General features: G+C 34.9%; 1 protein-coding gene across 2 annotated transcripts in view; it reads left to right on the top strand.

The window, feature by feature from the left end:
• Positions 1-2462: 2462 nt before the first annotated feature.
• The window catches only part of LOC132702264 (FMRFamide receptor), a 110349-nt gene continuing 105984 nt past the window's right edge, over positions 2463-6827 (top strand). For both annotated transcript variants that reach the window (XM_060670802.1, XM_060670801.1), the window contains exon 1: positions 2463-2802. The gene's annotated coding sequence lies outside the window, so the exon portion shown is untranslated. The remainder of the gene's footprint in view (positions 2803-6827) is intronic.

Below are 6827 nucleotides of genomic sequence, written 5' to 3'. Positions count from 1 at the left end.
CAACTTCCTCTGGCGACGTCTACAGGCACATCGCTCAAACCTTTGCAAACTTGACCGGTAATTCTATAGCGTCACATAGGCGGCGCTTATAATATAAAATTCGGCACTCCACCGGTAATTTACTCACGATATAATTTTAATAAAATAACAGATGGCGCCAATTGCGAAGACTAACCAAAACTAATCTTTGAAAACTTTGACTAGTTAGGTCGATCGCCGCAGGATGGCAGGCCCAATGCGATGCACACTCCTCGCTGTTCTGCGACCCTGCTACGAGGGTCTTCCGGCAGGTATTTTGCGAAATTTAAGGAAAACAAAAGCCGTCGTCGCCGCCTCGGCGGCACTCCTCGTGTTCATATTTCCCTATAAACGGTGTGCATGCGAATACGTCACTCGGTTGGAATTGGACGCGTGTGATTTTTGCGTCCGGAAAAATGAACCGGGCTGGTACTGGTTTGGTAAAAAATAACATTTGTTTGCTGTGCATAGGATTGTAAAAATAGGAGCAGAGTTCGAATCGACCGCATTTTCGCCTGAATCTTCGTAGTTATGTTGCCTTGGTATCGGAGGTTACACGAATGTGGTTTATTTCGCTGCGGAACCGTCAGTGCGCTCGCGTTGGGCCATTTCTCTAAAAAATAAAACGCGCAATATTTCGGCGTCCCGTTGCGAATAACAGCGTCGATTACATGGGGATCAAACAAAAATGGGGAGGGAGAAACCCCGTTCGGATTCCGCCGCTGCCTCTCTCTCACTGTTTGGGCAAAATTTGCATGACAAAAAAAGCGCGGATGACGAATTCCTTGAAGTTACAATTTTTCTTCGCGGAAAAGGAAAAATAACGAGTTTCGAAAGAAATATGCCGGTACAGCCCCCCACCCCCCCTCCCGGCCAGCCCTTTAACTTCGTCTCTTTCTTTCGGCCTGTTTTCGAGCAATACGGCAACACGTGGACCAAGAGGCTCGAAAAACAAGTTCGCTTTATGTAAACAGAGAGTTTTTTTTTAATGGGGCGGTTTTTAGCCATTTAGATTAGGGGTCTACCCAAGCTTTGAGGTCAGATTGTTATTCTCGAATTTCGCTTTGGATTTAGTGCAACAACAATAAATTAACCAAAACTAACCAAATAAGCTTGCAGTAGACCGCATATTAAAGAGGCACCTTTTAAATTTGTTAAGTAATCTATAATAAATAATTATTTATATATATATATATATATATATATATATATATATATATATATATATATATATATATATATATATATATATATATATATATATATATATATATATATATATATATATATATATATATATATATATATATATATATATATATATATATATATATATATATATATATATATAGAATATATAGAAAAAGTAACGTGAAAGTGTGAGTGTGTTGCTGGAGCTACAAGCATTTGCAATTTTAAAGACCATTTAAAAGCAACTCCTTTATTTTTCATTTCATTATTTTTTATTTATTAATATTATATTTTATTTAATTAGTTGTTCGTAATGTCCACCCAGGTCCTGTATACATAGTCTAGCTCTTCTTAAAATTGAAGTGGTGGTGAATGGAAGCATCAGCACGAATAGTTTCTGCGGCATCCGTAATTCTAGCTACCATTCGTTCTCTGTTTTCAATAATTTCTGCATAAACGAAAGTTTTGCGTCTTCTCCATAAAAATAATCTAAGGGATCAAGGTCGGGAGAGCTTGCTGGCCGAGGAACTGCTGAACCTGTTCCAATCCATCCGTTTGGGTAATTTTGATTAAGAAATTATGTTACTTGTCGACCAAAGTGAGGAGGTCTACCATTGTGCTGAATCCACATTCGTTGTCTTACATTAAGAGGAATATCATTCATTAATATTTGAAGATCATCAACGCAAACAACGAATCTCCGTGAGACGTTCTTCCATTATAAACGGACCAATGAGGCGGTGTCCTTCTGTTAGGAAAAAAAAAAAGTGCCACCATGGAATCGACAATTTTCAAATGTAGGTTTGAGAAGATCTACTACGTAACTTGTGGGACAATATGACCACTTAATTGTACCGTTATTAATTAAGCTTAGGTATAAAAATTTGCTGGTTAGTGATACATTCGTATGTCTCAGTGAATGGTACATGACCATATCATTTTTTTGCAGGACAATTGATTAATATTTGTTATGACATTATTTCACGATTAAACTAAGAAATTTACTGTTAGTAATAAATTTTTGATCATAACCAAATTGTAATATTACGATCGAACTTTTTCACAGAGGAAAAAGGTGGACGTCTTGTGGAAACGAAGCTACACAGAAAAATTCAGCTTGTTAAAAATAGGCTCCGGTCCATAGGCTATAAGGGACCCAGTAAGTGACCACCCATATCCCCTGATTTGAGGCACGATAAATAATTTTAGTCATTTTAGCAAACAGATAAATATACTCTTCAGCTGTAAAAGTATTTCCGGGGTGGCGTAGGGGCGTCCCGACGGTGTCGATGCCGCGCGTCGTCGTCGCGGGTTTCAAACTCTTGGCCGGTCGCGTGCGACTTGAGTTTTCAGTCGCAACTCGGGCGCTGCGAGCGCCACCGATCACAGACGTGTGAATTCTGCGGTCGTACGATCGAATTCGGGAAATTTTGACGCGCGCTCGAAAACACTCGATTCGGAGTTCGCTAGGATTGTTTTTTTTTTAATTCGGTCGAAAACTGTTGTCGGTGCTGAGCTTTGGAAAATTATTGTGGGGCCGACCCCGGAGTTTAGGGAGTTTTACCGAGGCCACAGGACACATCAAAAATCTCAGTGAGTGCTGATTGACGGATTAGTTGATTATACAAAACTTTTTCTGTTCATTCTATTGAATATACTGGGTGTCTCAAATATAATTTTCTGGACCGCCGACAAGTAGGACGAAAAAAAAAAAGGATTTTTTATTTTTCGTATTTTATTGCTTCGATATTTTTATTTTATTTAGATTTTCAAAAACAACATATTTTTTAAAAATATAATTAATTTTCTTAGACATATTGATCACTTCGTTAAAATTATAAAATAATTTCCCGCTGTCAATATATATATATATATATATATATATATATATATATATATATATATATATATATATATATTCACCTTTAATCTCAAAACAAAAATTACGATATAATGAAATATATGCAAAAATTAGTTAATTAAAATTTGATTGAACTTGAAATTAAAATAATTAATTGATGAATGTCGTCTAAATAAATTTAAAATAAGAGACCACGTATTTAATTTTTTATTAATTCAATATTTTTTATTTCATTAAATAAATTTTTAAAAAGACCATGTGTTCCATATTTTTTATTAATTTATTGATATTTAGTTTTATTAAAAATTAATTAATTAATTATTATCTTAATATTTAATTAAATCTAAAATTTAATTAAACAATTAACGGAAAAACAGACCACTAAAAAAAAAATTAAAATGCAACCAATACCAAAACCGCTTTTCGATAATGGACTAAGAAGATCCAAAGTGTCCCGATTCCGTATCGGGCGGTGCGTAGGTAAACCCAAATTGATTGTCATGTGTGTAGGAACTACAATGTATGTCGAGTGGAACGACCCCCGGCAAGGCTGTCGTACGCAAAGGTCGCCGGTCATTTTTTACCATTTTGCGTCGATTAGTCGAATTCTACCGGTTAAACAGGCCAATAATCGCGATGAAGCGAAGAACTGTTTCCGACAAACTGCCGCAAATTGCTGCAGCGATGAAGTGCAGAAAAACAATTTACATCAAAATCGAATAAACATACGCTTCCGTACCCTTCGGGATAAATTTAAATACTTTTTTTTAATTTTTAGGTCCCCGTTTTGGCTAGCGAAATAATACCTAACCATAAACCGCAAAACACAATATTACTGAAAAAAAAAAACAATATTGAAGACATTTTTTTGTGCTTTGTGTCGTGACGATACTTTTGAATATACTGTGTCGTGGGAGAATATTTTTTTAAATATTGAACTGAGGTGGCTTTTAGTTGATGAAAATCCATTTAACAAAATAAACTAAACTGAACTGAACTGAAACTAAAAGTTCAGATTTTCAGGAAAATATATATTTTGAAATGACAATCCTTTCAACAACACCGTGTCTTTATCAATTGTAATATTTACAAACTACCTGTTACTATATATGCAGAAAAATGACAATAAAACCTTAATTAATGTTGTGGGAATTTAAGTTTAATAATGGAGAGGTATTGAAATCTTACTGATCGTTAAGCAATACATTTGAATGTCTCATATTTTTAATCTCCATGGCTTCCAATAAATTTAATTTTCAACTTTTTGTGCCTGTATGTAAAATATCAAAAATTTCCGTCAAAAATATGTTTTTCTGTCTTTAAGTGTTTCTTGAATGATCTACCTGTTTATCCAATATACATTTTAGGACAAGATCCTCATTTCAACCTGTAGACACCTGATTTTTGGGATTTTGATATTTCGTTTTATTGTTTTTTAAAAAAAAATTCTATTGTGTTGCTAGTTCTGAAAGCAATTTTTAAACCACACTTTCAAGACTAGTTGAAATATTTGATAATTGAATACGCTCATAAATACATATAAACATCCTAATCATGTGTTAAGAAACTGTTGATTAACGCTAGTAGTTTAATTAATCGACTTATCTGCCATGACATTTTTACAGAGTATAAAAACCTGTGGTTACTTTTATCGAGTTCGTAGCGATGCAGCGTAATTTTTTAGCGCCATCTGTGTTGTAGTAGCAGATCTAAAAAAGATGCGTTTTTTAAATAATGTGAAGTGTCATGTTTTATCGTCATTGTATAAGTTAGAAACAGCGGTGTCACTTTTTTGCGAAATTATATCGTTTACCCCAAAACTTTTGTAAAAATCCATAACAGAACGGTCATTTGCCTTAAGTCGAATGATACTCTTTTTATGATAGGTGACGATTTAAAATACAAAAATTGCAGTTTCCTGGTCATCTTGAGTTGTCCAGGACGTCCAGGTCATCATTATCTCCTTTGCCACTACGTCCATTATAACAAACCGCGATTCTGGTTTTCCTGTTTTTTTATAGCCAATAATTGGCCGATTATCTTAATAACTCGCCAAAATTCGCCAATTAATTTAACTACTGGTTTATGAGTAAAATTCCGTTGGCACATAAGAACGTAGCTGTGTAATTGTTAAAAGGTAACTACTACTGAGTATTTAGATCGGTTGATACGCACATTAGATTAATAAAAAAAAATAATTTTGCAATATTCTAGAAAATTGTAAAAAGCTTTCTTGTCATATTTGCGTTTTTATATATATTCAACAAACTTACATTTTCAAAGTTCAGTTACGTTGTGTCAAATCGGAACGAGAGACTAAAAGCACTTCAGGCTGCTGTTACGTGACCTCATACTATCCCCATTGGCTAAACCTGCACCGACGTCACATGTCAGTAAATGAGTCTCGTTGATAACGGTTACCCGCGTTTTTGAAATACAATTGCAAATTTAATTGTTTCAATTAGTAGAACGACGTTGATTTCTAGGCTCAAATCGATAGAGCAAACATCACATTACTCTTAAATTATTACAAAATGTTTACTTTTACTTCAAAATCTTCATCGGTTCGATATTTATTTATTGTCTTATAACGTCACTCGTGATTTTGGGAGACGCCGAATTTGCGCCATTTGTTTTCGCCGCATTGCATAGAATCGAATTGGTTCGAACGTTATGGACACTGTGTGCTTAACGAAGGATTTCCAATTATTTAACCAACGACCTATAGCGATTTCAACGACACGCTGAAGCCGTGTTATAATTGTTTGCACGCCATCGCCGTATAGGTAGCGAGTTAGGCCCTAGAATAATTAATGGGAATAACAGCGAAACAAAAATCGACACCACATCACGCGACCGCCCCCCCACGCTACATTGTGAGCCCACCCCCTCCACCCGTACCCGCAAAGCCCGCATAGGTTCGTGTTAAATAAAAATAACATTACTATTTAACGATATTATCGATGCATAGGGATTTAAACCGTTTGAATTTTTATGTAACCTCATTGTTTGATAAACATGCCCCTTTTGTCGTTTCTAAGATCACCAAAATCTATGCTCTTTGGTTAACACATACTATTCGTGAAATGATAAAAATGAGAGAATCTATTGTCGAAATATAAAAAATCCAAATCGATGGCTTATAAAGAAATAAGGAATGTTGTTACAAGTACAGTACGTAAAGAAAAATCGACATACTTGTCTTATAATTTCGATTCTAGGAATACTAGACAGATATGGAAAACTTGAAATATGTTAGCCAGTTCTCAGACCTTGCGACTGCACTTATATCTTTAGATTGCTCTAAAGCCTTTGACCGGTTTCAATGATGTTTTCACTGGATTTTTTGAAAACTACTTAGCTAACAGATATCAGAGAGTTACCCTTGACAGTGTAAGTTCTGAATTTCTCCCTGTTTCATCAGGTGTACCGCAAGGTTCTGTCCTTGGACCCATATTATTCTTATTTTATATTTCTGATATTTATACATCCATCGAATATTTGTACTTGCATTTATTTGCTGATGACACACAGCTATTTTAGTCCTTCGATCCTAAATTTGGATTTGCAAAACTTATTTCTATATTCTTCTAGGCATAATCGAATGTTCTTTTCTCCTAACATTGCACAAGTATCCAAAATGTGTTTATTAATGATTGTTGGCATAGATTCGCGGAATATGTATCTTTGTTGGTGAAAAAGTTTTATTTGGTTTTGCGCCATTTATACAGCCATAGAACTGTCCTGAATTTCAGTT

Source organism: Cylas formicarius, unplaced genomic scaffold (genome assembly GCF_029955315.1).
Source record: "Cylas formicarius isolate icCylForm1 unplaced genomic scaffold, icCylForm1.1 PGA_scaffold_5__7_contigs__length_24384050, whole genome shotgun sequence".
Lineage (NCBI taxonomy): Eukaryota > Metazoa > Arthropoda > Insecta > Coleoptera > Brentidae > Cylas > Cylas formicarius.
The sequence above is the reverse complement of the archived record's forward strand: the minus strand, read 5'-3'. Positions and strand labels throughout refer to the sequence as shown.